This window comes from Leuciscus leuciscus, assembly GCF_965113295.1.
Source record: "Leuciscus leuciscus genome assembly, chromosome: 24".
Classification (NCBI taxonomy): Eukaryota; Metazoa; Chordata; class Actinopteri; order Cypriniformes; family Leuciscidae; genus Leuciscus; species Leuciscus leuciscus.
In genome coordinates, this window is record NC_138723.1 from 28,375,539 (window position 1) to 28,393,037 (window position 17,499).

The following is a 17,499-nucleotide window of genomic DNA, read 5'->3' on the forward strand; positions in this document are numbered from 1 at the left end:
AGGGTATTTTTAACACCTATATTTCTCTCTCTGCATATTACAGTACAAATAAAATGGTGGTGGTGCTGGAGCAATTTAGCAACAGGTGGGATGGAGAGCTTGCTGCCGTTGAGGACCGAGCGGCAGTGTGTCTGGTAACCGGACGTGAAGGTGGTGGTCTAGTGGGTTAAACCACTGAACTGGTAAACTGGTAAATCGAAGGTTGCTGGTTTGATCCCAGCAGTCACCACCAGTGTGTCCTTGAGCAAGACACTTTACTCCACGTTGCTCCAGGGGGATTGTCCCTGTAATAAGTGCACTGTAAGTCGCTTTGGATAAAAGCGTCTGCCAAATGCGTAAATGTAACTGGACCAAGATTTTTTTTTTTATATTAAACATAACTTTAATCATAAAATAAACAAATTACAAAACGCCCCTTACGGATGGCTGCCACATATAAGCATAATAAAAACACAACATAAAGTCCAGGCCTGGTCCTCTCTCATCCTTCACTGTCCTCACTCCTCCTTTTGTCCTTCCGGAGCTCCTCCGTGAGACTTGAGATCGGTGTGGCACGCAGCTGACGCTCATTAACACTCGCTCCGTTCCCAAGGCTCTCGGCCCCGCATTGCTTGCCACAATTACATTTTAATATAGATTATTAATATTTATTATTAATCATATATTTATTATAATAGATTTTGATCAGACTGCCAGAAGATAAGAATTTTTTTTACACAAGATTGATTTTAAAATGCAAAATAATTATTGCATTGTTTCCAAGATGATGAACTGGATGGCTCTCACATGCAACATGGTGAGGTCATGATGTGACAATGTAGCATATTATTGTTTGGAATGTTACATAATGTGCTCTTTCACTCAGTTTTCTTGTTGTAAGTAGGCAGTAAAGTAGGTGCGTGCCCTGCTGAACTCCACTTTCACCCTTCTAAACGCCCCATCTGACTTTAACTATTGAGCAAATTTACAGGAACGCTAAATGTTTGTTCTTGGCAGATTGCACGTTCACAGATTGCAACTTCATTTGATAATATCCCACACTTTGCCTGCAGCCGTGTTCAGAAGCTGGTGCCGCGCTTCAGGATTTACATTTCCCACTCATGCCAATTGCTCAATCCCTCTGAGATATGCAAAACAGCTGAATACATTCTCAAGCTCCTGCGATAATGTGTCCTATTGGATCTATGCCAGACTGCCTTACACCAACTGCTCAAGAAATCAGCCTGAGGGGAGGCAAAATATGTTTGCGTCTAATTCTGACTGATGTGAGATACAAGATCTTGTTCTTCATCACAGATTGAGATATTCCTCTGGTAGTTTCTTTAGAAGATCAGCTTCCGCTTGTGCTGTGATGCTAGATTGGGAATTTTAAGTTTTATTTTATTAGACACTGGGCTAAAATAAATAACACTAAATATGCTAAAACTTGATGATAACTATAAAATAACCCAAAAATGTAAAAAAATCTTTTTGACTAAAAAGGTCAAATGAAAAATGGAAAATATAAAAATGAAATCTAATTCAAAATATTAATAAAAACTATAATAGTGTGACACCCCCGTATCTAGACGATGGGTGATTCCATGAGTGGTTACATCGCACTCACCTGGATCACCCTATCTTAATACCCTTTAAAAGGAGCCATTTTACTACTCCTTTACTTTAATGCTCCACATTTTGTTTGTTTATGTTGCTGGTCTTTTCTGTTGTTACACTTTCACTGGAGCCACATTACATTAAAGTCCATGCCTACATCGTACTCTACATTACTGATTTGACTCATGCTACATTTGCACTTGTTTGGTTTAGTTTTCTGTTTTGTAAATAAACCTTGAGGTAAATCTGACGACAGAGTGTGTCCCTTCCTTTGTTGCGGCCTTTTGGAGCCACAGGTCGTAACAATAGTATATCAATAACATTGTGCTTTATTAAGAAACGTCAATTTGGATTTCATGGTAACTTTAAGAAAACTGTCCAAACTTTAGAAAAGACAAACGTCACATAGTGGTTCGTTTTGTCAGGAGAAACATATGAGTAGTAGAATCACAACTTCAGCAAATTTGTTTTCCATCTAATCTCAATGAAGACTCCCCTTGTAGTCAATCATTTTATCCTTTTAAACTCCTCTTTGATCACCAAAATGACCTTTAAAGGTTTTTTTCCTGTGAATAAATGTTCTTCATGATTTAAAATAGCTTGAAAATTAACTCTACACCTTTGCTTTATTTAGTGTATGCGGACCCATGAATATGCAAATTAGCCCTGCCTCCACTCACTCGCTCGAGCTCAGAGATCCACACGGCCAACTTACTGAGGTAAACGCTGCACAATGGTATCGCTCTTTACAACGTCGGACACATAACGGTAATAATATTTTTAGCCTTTTGCTTGACTACATTTTCAAACAGCTAATAATGTGTTTCTGATGTTAAAATATACCGGGATAACCTGGCTGCTCTTGAGACTCCCCTGCTTCACAGCATAGTTAATGATATGCTAAAGCCCGCTGGCGCGTTGACGTGATTGGTTACAAGTAGAGATGCACCGATTACAATTTTCTGGGCCGATTCCGATTTCCGATTTTTCATTAAGTTTGACCTGCCGATACCGATTTTAGCCGATTCCGATTTCATTTTTTCTAACCACTTTACAGCACACTCAAATATTTATTTTATATCTTTTCTGTAATAGAACATTTTACAATTTGCATAGTACATATTTTTTGAACAGATAAGTGCTATAAAATAGAACTACATAAATTACTCCAGGTGTGGGTAATTCACACACATCTAAAGTGCAGTGTTATGGAAGAACCATTTCCTTTTCACATTCAATATCCAATATTTTTTTATACATGTATTTAGCATGTATGAAAACAGGGAATGGCGATAAAATAATATATAAATAAAAAAAATAATAAATATAGCCTTGCAGTATAAAGATATTTCTCAAAGCACACACACACAGGCCTATTGCAATCACTTGTACAAACTGAATAATAAAACAAGTTTAAATGGGTACATTTTCTATAAATATTGTTCTTCGTTTTCTTTTCTGACATAGCCTACTCCAGTTCTTGTTAAAACACGCACATTCTGTGCATTTTGGGCACTTTTTTGTGAAACCCTATTTAGGCTATTTTGTCCATCAAAAGTGTGCTTTCCCTTTAATTGAGCGTGAGCAGTGCAGCAAATAGACTTGGCGCCGAAAAACTCGCTTCACTGCGCTTGACGCTCACGCGCTGCTCCTGCTCCCGTTGTGATTAACATGCACGCCGGAAAAAAATACGCTTGCGGTCTGAACGGACGTAATTCACGAGGTTTCCTACATGTGTGTTCCGCGTGCACGTGTGATGCTGATGTTGCGCGATGTTAATCATGCGGCGCCCGAGTGCATTTGACCGGCATAAAATCGGTATTTGTCAGACTGACCGGCCGGTCGCCGGTCACGGCCGATCACGTGAAAATCGGCCAATTCCGGTCACCAGCCGATCAATCGGTGCATCTAGGTAGTTTGTGATGTAAGAAACACCAGCGATTTCAAACCGTGTTTTTGAGATTGTCTTTTGGTTCACTGCAGTTTTAAATAGAAAATACTCTGCAATGGTGTTGACTTATGAATTTGCACATGGTTTGTCTTAAAGCATATTAAAAACGCCGCATAGCATATAAACAACATTAAAAACTTGATTTTCACAACAGGGGGGACTTTAAAGAGATCTCACTTGTGATTTATTTATTTTCTTTTGAGTCCTGGTAGGCTTGGCACATTTACTCAACGTTGTTTTCTTGGAATACTCGTTAATAGGAAATGGCAGGCTGGAAAGGGAAGCGTCATCTACATGTTCTTAATGATTGCAGCTTTAATCTCAAGTCATCAAATGTGTGTTTTGCTTGAAGGGAAGGAAAGTGCTTTTGTTGGCAGAATTTGACTGCGCTGCGCCGCTGGTGCGGCTGAGAAATGCTGTTTCCACAGAACGACTTCTCAAACGGACCGAGAGGTCAGCGGTCTGCGAGAAGACTTGTTGTAAGATTTTCTCAGCTGTCAGTGAGACATACATGAGGGGTGAATCAGATTCACGATTGCACTTCTAGACCTCCAAGCACTGAAATATCTACATTTTCCTCCATCGCCGTGAGGAAATGATGCATGCGCCCCCCGCTATGAAGAAAGCTGTCGGTGCCATTTGCAGTTCAGATCACACCGACAGTGTTTTGAAAATGAACAAACGCGTTCATGCTGTCAGCATGCACTTATAACAAACACGCACCGTTAGATGTCACACCACCGCATGCATGAGGTGTCTATATGTTCGTGCAATCACAGAATCTTATGAGCCTCGGTCATATATCACTTCAACATCAAAAGGAAACAAAAATAAACTAGGAAAGGAAACTTTGAACGGAGCATCTCTGGAAGTTTAAAGGTTATTTTGACATTTTTCCAAAAGTTTTACATGGTTTGAAAAGAGATTTGAAGTTTAGCAACCACCCAGAACTGTCTAGAAACCACAATGAACACCTAGTAACCACTTAGAATACTCTAGCAACTCATTAGCAATTTACTCGCATTCACCACGAAAACAAATTCCTTGTAACCACTCAGAACACATTAGCAACCATCTTGCAAGTCCTTCAAGTCTTCAAATCTCTCTTCAAACTACGGCAAACTTCTAGAAACGTCAAACTAACCTTTAAACTGTCTTAAACTTATTTGATCTGACATAAAAGGCTCTAGTGCTGGAATAGAAAGCAATGGCATGCAGGAACACAGTTATAAAAACATGGTAATTAATTTCAGAGAATATCAGACAGGCACGTTGAAATTGTCCCAAAATGGCATTGTGCAGTAATGGAGGATGGTGTTTGCACAGACGCAGATTTTTAGTATCGCAGATAAATTCAAAACGAAAATGATGTTGTGTTACTCACAGCAGCCAAAGCTGTCGTAAAAAAGAACTCGTATTAGGATAAAAGAATCCCTGGCTCCCTCAGAAAACATTATTTAGGTGGAGCGACAAACAATAAAGGAGGAATTAGATATTGCTAAATCCACAAAGCTGGGGTGACATTCAAATACCTCTTTTATTCCAGCATTTTATTGAAGTGTCGATAAGCATTTAATCCATAGAGTCTTATAAAAGCAATACAGTGTATAATGGGGATTTCTCGCTGATCAAACGACCTTTACTTTCAACCTGGACTAAAAGTTGACATACAATTCAATTTGACTTTTTTAACCCATGCTCCTGGTCTTATTGTGAACAATTCAGCGATGCATGCTAATATTCTAAAGAAAATAATCCTCATTGCTGACATAACATGTCATGCCATAAGAAAAAGTCATGCCAAAGTCATGCCAAGCCTTGTCCGTTATTGGTTAATAATATAGACACGCTATTTAGTCTACTTTTCGGCTACTGTTAAAGCAGTCTTTCCAAATAATCTTGCAAGTAGTTAAAACAACAATTTAATGCTAGATATGTAGGTTAACTCATAAGAGTAAATGTTTAACGTGCCCTTATTTCGCTTTTTTGGATATTATCTTTAATGTAGTGTGTAATACAGCTATTTGTGAATGTAAAAGCTCTGAAAAGTTTTAAGAATCAAAGTACATGATAAATGGTTAAATGGTGTTATTGTCTACCAAAAGAAAAAGAAGCGAATCTGAACTGCCTGAAATGAGACGTTCCAGTCCTACTTCCCACTCGAACCTACGTAGGTTTGTAACAAATTTGCGTAATGCTAGCCTATGCTCTTCATTGGCTGCCCATGAACAACGTCTACTTTGACCCCGCCCACAAACTCTGTAATGCCTGGTTCATATTACACAATTTTTTCGTCTGTTACGATAGTCACTGTGTCAGATTACACGATTTTGACTCCTAAAATCTTGTCGTGTCGTGGACAAGAAACATGTCAGACTACACGTTGCTTTCCGACCAGTCATCGCGTGCCGTCTCACACACACACACACACACACACACACACACACACACACACACACACACACACACACACACACACACACACACATTCTTTTGCACACATACACACGCACTCACTCACTCACATACACGCACGCACTCACACACATGCTCACTCACTCACACACACACACACACACACACACACACACACACACACACACACACACACACACACACACGCACACACTCACTCTCGCTCACTCACTCACTCGCGCACACATTTGAATACTTTTATTTGGATCTGAAAGACATTACAAAGAAAACAAGATCCAAATACTCTGGGAAGAGTCTTTGACAAGGTGACAGATCTACAATTCATGGCTCACATACTTGTACAGGTCCTTCCATTTATAATACTCAACACATTAAGGATAAAACATCTCCGTCTCCATATTTGCATGCTCCCTATGGTGGCTGAAACAGAGCAGAATTTTGCAGCCCCCCCCCCCCAACTGCATCCCCCTGATCACATTCTTATGGACATGGCCCAAACTTCCAAATACCAGAATTATTAATCTACAGTTGTATCCAAGTTGAAGAATGAGATCTACCAGTGGTTGATCTTTCAATAGTTAGGTCAAAACAGCAGCCCACCTCAAAGATACTGTACATACAGATTTCATAACCTCATTTACAATTACAATGTCAGGAGTATTTGGAATGTTTTTAAAGTAATCACTGTCAGATATATTATAATGAAACCAGTTAATTTGTACAGTGCTATGCTTGTAAATCTTACTATCATGTCCACAGATTACCTTTTGCAAGTCCTTTGCAACCAGACGGTCATGTCTGGCCACATAAAGTCCTTTATAATTGTAGCATCCGTTTAGTATGTGAGCAGCCGTTTCAGTTTCCTGCTGAGTTGGATGTAATATACAATAGGGTTCATGCTTTGATGGATACCAAATTGTACTTTGTTGGAAGACACTGTAGTCTTGCTTTAATCATGAATATCAGAATGTCATCTGAGATTGAGGGGTTTGTCAGGACAGAATGAGACACTGAATGGTCGGCAAATTGAAGTAATGCAAGTTTTCCTTTTAATCTGAGACCCGTCCAGTGCTGTTCGTTTTGGGTCTGTCTAAGATGAAGAATTGAGGCTCTTGGGTGTTTAATCTGTAGCTGGTGAGGTGTACTGTCTTTATTGAAGATCGCCAGGGTGGAAACCAGCGAATCAGTGATTATGTTGTCGTTAAGAGCAACTGCTTCTCCGTCGGGTCCCAGCCAGGACAGCTGTATTCCTGTACGGCAGCAGAGATCATTTAAATCTAGCCAGTCGGAGCGCACTCCAAATCTGGCTGCTCTGATGTCTAACTTTCCATTCTGCTTTAGTTTAAATCCAAGAAACTGGGACTCGTTTGTGGAAGCAGCAGGTATTTTGCGACGCTGTAGATGCACACACACACACACACACACACACACACACACACACACACACACACACACACACACACACACACACACACACACACACACACACACACACACACACACACACTAGCTCAGTCACTCACTCTCGCACACACTAGCTCTCACTCACTCACTCACTCACTCACTCACTCACTCACTCACTCACTCACCCACCCACCCACTCACTCACTCACCCACCCACCCACTCACTCACTCACCCACCCACCCACTCACTCACTCACCCACCCACTCACTCACTCACCCACCCACCCACTCACTCACTCACCCACTCACTCACTCACTCACTCACTCACTCACTCACTGACGAAAAAAAAATTAAACATGCTAGTCTTTTTATCGCGATGTCGTGAAGCATCGCAGACGCGACGTAGGTAGTCGCCCACTATGACACACTATACGAGATGAAACGACGCCTGTTGTCGTTTACGAATCCCCACGACGCCCTACGTCAAACGGATCGTGCCAAAATCGGGCTAAAATCGTGTAATCTGAACCTGGCATAAATTGTAGCTGAGACTGGAAGAGTTTGGTCGAGAAGAAGCTGTTTTCTGCGCTGCGAAAGCAAATCCATTTTGCTGCACTTCCAAAGGATGAAACTCGTGCTGGAATTGATACGGTAAAACTGACGCCATCGTTACTGTACGTATCACTGTCTATCAAGTGCTGAGGAATCCTCCGGAGCTGAAGTTCAGATATGGTAATGGTTATTTTTCATTTTCCAACACGCACTGTAAGTGATAGACCAATCACAACAGACTGGGCCATCTGACCAATCAGAGCAGAGTAGGCTTTCAGAAAGGTGGGGTTTAGAGAGACTGAATCACTGTAAGAAAAGAGCTGATGCTGCAATGTATATTATGGGAAAAGTAGTGTTTTTTTGCCCTTGGATGCATGCAAACTTATTGTAGGAGACTCCAAAACAAAATTAGGAGCCTTAAAATTGCATAATTATTATAGATCACAATTATTAATTCAATGAAGAAATGTAAATTTAAACAACAATATAGTTTTGCTTATATGTGAATAAACGAAGCGTTATAGAAATCCTGGAAAGGATAAACCACTCAGAATGATTTTTGGAGTGTTATGATCATGTTGGTGTTGAGTTGACAGTCATAAATACTCTATTTTCAAATGTAAATTTTTGTAGTGCATTTTCTCCATCCGTGAGTGATGTGCATGTACACTATCTGAGCCATAACCAGCCGCTTATTGGTGCAGGTTCACTGCGCCCCAAGAGAGAGAGGATTTGCATCTGTCTGCATACAAATGAGCGCAGTTGAGAACGTAATTGTGCTGCTGTGAATTAGCGAGACGAACTGCAAAAGACGACTCTGAAAACGATGTTTTTGCAATCAATGATGCTATTCTAAAGAAAGCCAATCTCTTTGCAAGTGAAATCATCCTAAAATGACCTCTGACTGTGAAATGTAAAGTGTACCGAGATAATTTTAATGAAATCGTTTCATTGGAATACGCTAATGGAAGGTTATTGTAAAGGTTGTTACATTTAACTCTCAGAAAGATATTATTGTACAGCTACATTTTTACATTATCTGAAGAAGGGGCTCATAAGTCACAGTGCACTGGTGTTTTGGGTGGTTGCCAGGCTGTTGCTATGCAGTTCTTAGTGTTTTAGGTGTTCCAGAGTGTTTTGCTAGGGTGTTCTGGGTGGTTTCTTACAGGTCCAAGAAAATGTTTCTATCCACAACCCATTTTACAAGAAGTATAGAAAAATATAATGAATATGGGGAATTTCCCTCCTGGACGATTCATTACATTTACATTTATGCATTTGGCAGATGCTTTTATCCAAAGCGACTTACATTGCATTTCAACATTCTTATCAATTCTTATGAATTCTTGCTTTCCTTGGGAAACGAACCCATGACCTTGGCGTTGCAAGCGCCAACGCTCTACTCTTTGAGCTACAGGAAAGACATACTGTATCATTCATTAATGTTTTTTTTTGTTTTTTTAAGAATGAGTCTTTGTGGAAAACACAGATAAAATGATTCAAACGCCTCCCCTCGCCACCCTCTGTGTATCCGCCATAAATTCCCATATATCTCTGCATCCCGAGAAGTTATGACCGCTAGTGGCAATCTGTATCAGGATGCTACTGCAAATTACATCTCATTCAAGTGAAAACGAATGTATCCAGGCAGCGTTTGCAGAAATTGGATGGAAACAGTATCACTGGATATAACTACTGTATGAAATTTGTGGCGCTTCGCTGTGGGTGGTAGAAAAACAGCATCAAAAATAGTTCTATTAAAAGACCAACAGTAGCGCCTCTAAATTTATATGCATGGACTTTTAGCATTTTGCAAATTAATCTACAATTTCAGTTGTGTTCCTTTCTTCCATCTAGAAGTCATTAAATCAGTGCCGGAGGAGAAAATAAACACATAATGATTTTGACAGATCTTTGGCCGGTCTCTCCAGCCCAGCGTGAGTTTAATGTGAGTGAAGAGAAGTTCAGATTCTGGGTGGCAGAATAACAAAACATTTTCAGATGCAGATTTTAAGTTTGTTTGGCTAGTTTGTAGATATGGTCAGTTTTATGCATATTTTGCACAATGCTTCTGTAAAAGTAATCTTGGATATTTGAATTTGCAATTCAGTTCTTAAAAATCTAGGTGTCGGATGTTTTGTTTCTAGTTCACGGGTGGGATCTGAAATGAAGACAGAAGCCAGAGGACAGTTTCAGTAATATGGGAGACATTTATATTTTATTAAATGGCTTCATAACATCAGAGGGGGAAGGTCCTGATAGATATGCCCAGGGATGGATGGAATATTACTCACATCAATAATGGAGTGTCGGATGACACCGGGAGCCCACGCAGGGCCACTGGTTTGATGTAGTTACACCGTCACTGTCCCAGAGGAGCACACGGTCAACCACGGAGGTCGAAGGAACATACAGTACTTAAGATATAGTCACAGAGAGATGATTGACAAACACGTACACTTGTACTTTGGAGTTGACTTTGAATGTAAACATGTTTAAATAACACTTTTATCACTTGGTTTGTGGAGATTTGCTGTAAAGCGTACTGTAAGGACAGCTGACAGACAGCGTCGTACCACAAAACTCAATCTGCAACTTACTTGCTGCAGAACGATCCATTTATGTCAACCCACGATCTCAGTGAAGCATCTGTCTTTAAGACAATATGTGGGAGTCTAGAGGTTTCTGTGATTTCAAGTTAAGCTTCCCACACTAAACTACACATTGTCCACTGCTGTATGGTGTCCTGGTAACTTTGTTCCTCTTCAGACATTGTTCCCCGTTATGAGTGCACACTAGAGAGGTGACCTCTTTAGCACACAGCTGTTTGATGGCCCTTTTCATCCTTTTCATGCAGTTTTTCTTCTTGTTCAAACGGCTTCAAAGAAAGTGCAGCAGCAACCGTCTGTGCATTAAAATCACCATGGATTAAGGATGTTCTTATATGATGAAGTGAAAGTTTTAGAGTTTATGAGCCAGTCAACTGGGTGACATTGACTGCGTTTTCATGCACAAGAATATTCTGATATTTATCATAATATGGTCATATTAACATTGTAAGTGTCGAGTATTATTAAGATGCACACTAAATCTCTCGTAGTTTCCTCGGAAATCTGTATCTGCTGGAATCAGATTATTTTTCTGTTAACTATAATTCACAGAATACAATATATTGAGGCATATTATATATATGTTTTAAAATTTTATTTTAACTTGTATATTTTTTTTTCTATTCATGCATTTAATTTTTTTTTTATATATATATTTATAGACTTTTACACATGAGACCAGTGTGATTAAAAGCACTTAACAATATTTTCTGTTTCAAGTTAATTGACTGTAATTTTAATAGACTTATATTGAGTTTTAAAAGTGTTTGTATTTGCACATACAAGAGAATATTCAGACGTAATATATCATAGGACTGGATAAGAAATCTTCCTGTTTTGTACATTTGAAGTCTCCCCTTGAGAAGCTCAATGTTATCTGTGTTTGTAGGTTGAGTTATGAGTGCAGGGAATACGGTCTGCAGATAATTCATGGCAAATCAAACTCGAGCGCTCATGTGGTCCCATGAGGAGGTACGACAATAGGCTAGTGAAAAAGTGAACAAACCCCAGAGAGATGACAGCAGTGACCAAATAAAACTCTAATGCCCAGTTTCACAGACGAGGCATAAGTCTAGTCCCAGACTAAAATGCGTGTTAGAGCTATTTTAGCTGAAAGCAACTTGCATCTTGCAATCTTAAAATATGTGCCATTGTTTCATCTCAAGATGAACACCAGTAATATTTTTTCTAGTGCACGTTTATAAAAGCTACTTAAATGCCCTAATTGAACAAAGGCCTAATCCTGGCTCAATTAAAGCCCTGTCTCTGAAACCAGGCCTAAATATGGCGTTTCAACCTTTAATTTTGATTTAACGCAACAGTTTGCTTCTGGAAGTAAAATCCCATTTTCTACATGCATAACAGTCTTGTAATGATCTTGTTTAATAAAAGATCTGATTCAGATCTAGATAGTTTGTTTCATGTTTTAACTCTGTGTTTAAGGATGTTTTGAAATCCCTGTTGGTAAAATGAATGGGAGTAATACTTTCTGAAACCAAAGCCACTGAAACTGTAGCTGCTATATATAAGTTCCAGAATGGCCTAATAATGTCTGAGGTATATAATATACAGTATAAGTTATGGGGCCCTATCTTGCACCCAGCGCAATTGACTTTGTACACCGATGCATATATCATTCCTATTTTGCACCTGATGCACAGCGGACTTTTCCCTCGACAGACGCACGTCGGTATCGGTAAATTAGGGAATGAACTTGTGCTCCCGGGGGCGGTTCAGTGAAAAGAGGAGGCGTGTTCCGGCGCAAACGTTCCCTGGTGCTATTTTGCAGTTTCAGAAAACAATTCCACCACAGACCAGGAGAAACCTAGTCTAAAGTCAGTGGCGCGTTCAGATGCTATTTTAAGGGGGCATGCTTGGCCATAATGTAGTAATGTAATGTAATGTAATGCATACACTTTGCTTCTCTCATCTACACTGATGCAGCAGTTCTCATTTGTGCAAATCATACATAATTACAAGGAAAAATATTCCACACGAGGGAAATCATTGTTGTGTCCATGAAGATGTGAAAAAATAGGCATAAATCTAGCTTACACATTTACCCAAATTATCATACGCCTGTTTAACCGAAGCTATTTTGGGTGGGTCTCTTCATCCTCATACAATGTCATTTCTCTGTCTTTTACGGCCCTGACGAGAATGTCGGTCTCCTGTGAACCGCTCCTGGCGTGCGCCTGGCAAATCCGCCGTTATAATAGCAATCCACCATGGAACAAGCGCGCCTGCTTTTAAAGGGAATGTGAGATGACGCTTTGATTGGTTTATTGCACGTTACGCCCAAACCACACCTATGAGTAATGAAGCTACTTCAGACCAACCCATTTTAGATTTGTGTCGAGATCCGCCCACAAAGTTACTTGCGTTTCGCGTTTGATACTTGCGTTTCAGATCTTTAAAATAGGGCCCATGATGTCTAAACATTTAGTGAGTTCACTGAAGAGTTATGCATCTTTAGCCATTCCAGCATCCTGTGTGTATCATTCATCATGAAAAAAGAGGCATGAAATATAACACAACCATGAAAGTGATTATTTTGGAGAAGATGAGAGTGGGGCATTTCATCTCGAAGAAACAGCATTTACAAAGCCCCGGCTAGACGCATTCAGCAGAGTGAAAAGAATCAAATCTGGGGTTATTTTCCCTTTCTTTCTTCCTTGCAACCAAACACCACACATCTCAATCTGTCACCGTGTGAATTGTTGCAGAAACTGTAATGACATTTTATGCTGTATGATTAACCATATTTTATTTCCATTTCTACAAAAGATGGCTTCGTGAAAAAGGCCACAAACGAACAAATCCGTATGGTTGACCAAAACGAAAACAATCAATTTTTCAGTCATAAATTAAGGTCAGTGGTGCTGCAAAACTTCTCAGACAGACTGCTTTATATCAACATATTACTTTATATCGCTTTAAGTTAAACTGAATTAAATTCAGCTTTGTTTTGATCAATAGCCCTGAGTGTGAGCAATAGTAATAGTGATGATGATTGCTTTGGCAAGCACCACTATAATGTATATATTTTGTGTGAATAATTAAAAGTGCTGTAAGCGTTTTCGGAAAAACACTGTTGATATTTGAATTCAACTCAAACAAACACGCCCCTCCCTTCATTGCTCCGCCCCCAAATGAAAAAACACTCCATGCAAGAGTAGCCGCGTTTCCATTACCCTTCAAATTGCGCAAATTGAAATTGCGAATTGAAAATATGCCCAATGGAAACACTGAAATTTCGCAAAAACTCCCATTTATCGCAAACAAGTTTTTACACTCGCATGAGGAGGTTTTTCAGGCAATTCGAAAAAGAAATATTTCGCAAAACTGCAATGGAAACAGTTTTTGCGCATTTACAGGTCACCTGACGTAGATGACGCGGTGTGTTTGGACAGAATACGAGACAGAGTTCTTTATTAAATTCATAAAAGACAGAAGAATTACAGGAATAATGGATTCTAAACCTCAAAGAAATGCCACAATCAAGACCTCGAAGCAGAAATGAGTGAGAAACACCCAGAAACACCTCATATGTGCCGCTCTCAAGTATAGGTTAAGGGTCTTTCCTTGCCATTAATGATTGGATAACACACATATACGTCTCCTTTGATTAATAATAATTATCAGTGCGGTGGTTGAGATACTGTACATAAACCTACCAACATCCGTTCCTGTGATTTTTGTAATGACTTTACTTATCGCGAGAGGAAAAAATGAAGTTTAAGTTGCATAACATCGGTTAATGGAAACGCTGTCATTTCGCAATAGTTTTTTGTCGACATTTAGAAAAAAATCGAAAGAGTTTTGCGCAAATCTGTAATGGAAACGCGCCTACTGTGGATGTCTCTCTATCATAGCTGAAGTGAAGCAAAGTAATTCTTTGTGAAAAATAAAGCAAAGATGACAAACGAATGACAAGGAAGAACAAGAAATGAATGTATATACAAGCAAGAGTTGGTTGTTAGTCTTCACTAGCACAGCAGCTCCAGACAAACAATGCCACTGTCCTGTTACTATACTGTAGCTAACATTACAACAGCATATCTGGGTTATGTGAAACATAGCAAAACCAAAGTTACTCACGCATGGAGCAGAAACGACGCAACCTTGGTGTATGTTTTCAGGCCTTCATGCTTTTCTTCTATTAATGTGGATCTTAAAGCTCAAGCACAACCCTTCTTTCTCCAGTGATATTCCTATGAGTTTTTCCATTTTATAATGTCTCTCAGCCATCTCTTTTTCTACAGTCTTTCTTCAAATCTCCCTCTTGTTTCTCAGAAATCGCTTACTGCAGCTTTTAGGAAAAGCTCATGTCCTGCACCATTCACTGTCTCGATTAACAAATTCATTTTATGTTAATTCTAGCCTTTTTTTCTCACAGAGAACTGAACACTGCTAAATGCGTTTTGATTTCTATTGGACAGTGTTAAGATCTCAATTAACCGAGTAAATTGAGTTGAAAAACTATATAAAATGTTGAGTTCCACAGCAGTGTCCCATACTGATTTGAAGTGATTTAGAGGTCCAAGATGATACTTAGGGGTGGACTAACCAGTTAACAGATGGTAAAAAATCTCTTATTCCTTAATTGCTCATGGGATCTTTAAAAGCATAGGTCACACACACTACTTATCTAGCTTATACTTGAAACTTCCCATTATGTACAGCAAAATATTGTTGAGTTTTCTTTAATAAATTGCTTGTAATGTTCCTTATTTTGTAAGTTGCATTGGATAAAAGCGTTTGCTAAATGAATACATTTAAATAGCATGTACACTGGAAAATAATGGTTTATTGATTTTACTCTATTTTTCTCAGTGGTTGCACTTACATAGTTTTAATTAAACTTAGTCAATTTATATCAGCTCGCTCACATTGAGTAAATTCCAGTAAATTCAAGTATGTGTTGTTGAGTAAATCTGCTAGTGTTATGTTGTAGTACATGCATCGTTCAAGAATTGTATTGCCTTAAGTCCAATGTAATTATTGAATGAGCAACAAAAATATACACTGACTAGCAAAAACATTATGACCAGTCACATCTGAAGTGAATATCAATGATCATCTCCTAACAAGGCCACATATTAAGGTAATGATACACAGGGCAACTTTTTGAGCAATGTTGCTGGGTAATGTTGCCTTCAACGGGCAACCAGATGAGACACAGGGCCCATGACCAATCTAAATTATCCAGACAGAAATTTACTGCCCATTTTCAATGGGAAAGTGGCCGAGCATCAAATGATCGGCAAGATTGCTGTATCATCACCTTTAAGGTCTGGATTAGATAGTAAACAATCAGTAAACAATCAGGTCACCTGTTTCGATGAACCCCGTTTTCTTTGACATCATGTGTACGGCCGTGTATGTTTATGCCGTTTACCTGGGGGAAATAGTGTGATTTCAGACTGTTGCATATTAAAAATGCCAGGCACTTTCCAAAAATATAATACTGGCCTGAATTTATTAAAAAAAAATTCAACAAATTAAAAGAGGTGCTTAAGCTTAAGAAAATGTTGATGTTATCTTCAGAACTTGTTTCTATGCCGTTTACCTGGGGAAGTGATACACCAGGATGAACTGTGGGACGATGAGAAGCCACTGGAGGGAGTGTGACGCTCTGGTTAATATTCTGCTGGGAAACCCTGGGTCCGGTCACTCATGTGGACGTCAATTTGACACCTGCCTCCTTCCTAAACATTGTTGCAGACCAAGTGGTGTTCCCTGGTGGAAGTGGCTCTTTCAGCAGGATAATACACCCTGCCACACTGCACATATTGATCAGGAATGGTTTGAGGGACATGATGAAGATTAAAGGTGTTGCCCTGGCCTCCAAATTCCCCAGATCTCAATCCAATTGAGCATCTGTTGGATGTGCTGGACCAACAAGTTCAATCCACCTCACAACCTACAGGACTTAAAGGATCTGCTAAAGTCTTGTTAACCGAGAGAGACCACAGGACACCTTCAGGGCTCTTGTAGAGTCCATGCCTCGGCGGGTCATCGCTGTATTGGCAGCACACAGAGGACCAACGGCATATTAGGCAGGTGGTCATAATGTTTTGGCTCATCGGTGTAGATATTCATTGAGTGTATATTTCTATATTTTTATTTAGTGAATCACATTGAGATATTGAAGGAAATGTTTACACATTTGACCTTTTGACCTGCTGTCTAATGTATTTCTTTAATGTCTTATGAGGCGTGAAGAAACTCATTTGAATAACTTGCTCATTCAGTGCCGCCCCTGATTTGAGCGCGGCTAATAGAGAGATCGCACGTATAGATTAGATGCTCTCAGGTGGACGTACCGTTAAGCAAAACAATTATTTCTCGCTAGTTCAGTCAGTGTTGTACATTATCAGCATCTTGCATCTATTGAATTGATGTCTTCTTTTCAAAATGTTCAATTTCTCATTCGTAAAGGGGATGCAATGAATAATTTAATAACAAGTCGTGTGTGTGTGTGTTTGGAAATGCACGGACAACAAGACTGCATAATGAAATCAATACAATCAAACGCAGCCAAGTACGCTGGACCATAAATGCTGCTTCAGCACGTCCACGGTGTGTTTAAAGAACAAATACATCGAAATTTTTCAAGCTCTCATCACCGCCACAAGGTTATCTGTATCAGAGCCCCACAACATCCGTCCTGCTGAACGTCTTTGGGTTTCGCTGATGGCTGCTCCTTTGCTCGGTTGTTATTTTCTAATTTACCCTTATACATTTGCTGACTTTCAGATCCTCATAGGAGCTACAATTGGCTCACGCTGGATATTAGACGAGGAAATAATTCACCTTTATATTTAGCTAATGGCCACAGGATGAAGAAAAGACCGCTGGTTAATACTTTTTCAGATTGCATTAGTGCTTGAGAAATGATACGGATTGGATCCTTCAGGGGAGTTTTAAACTTATTGAGCTTAACC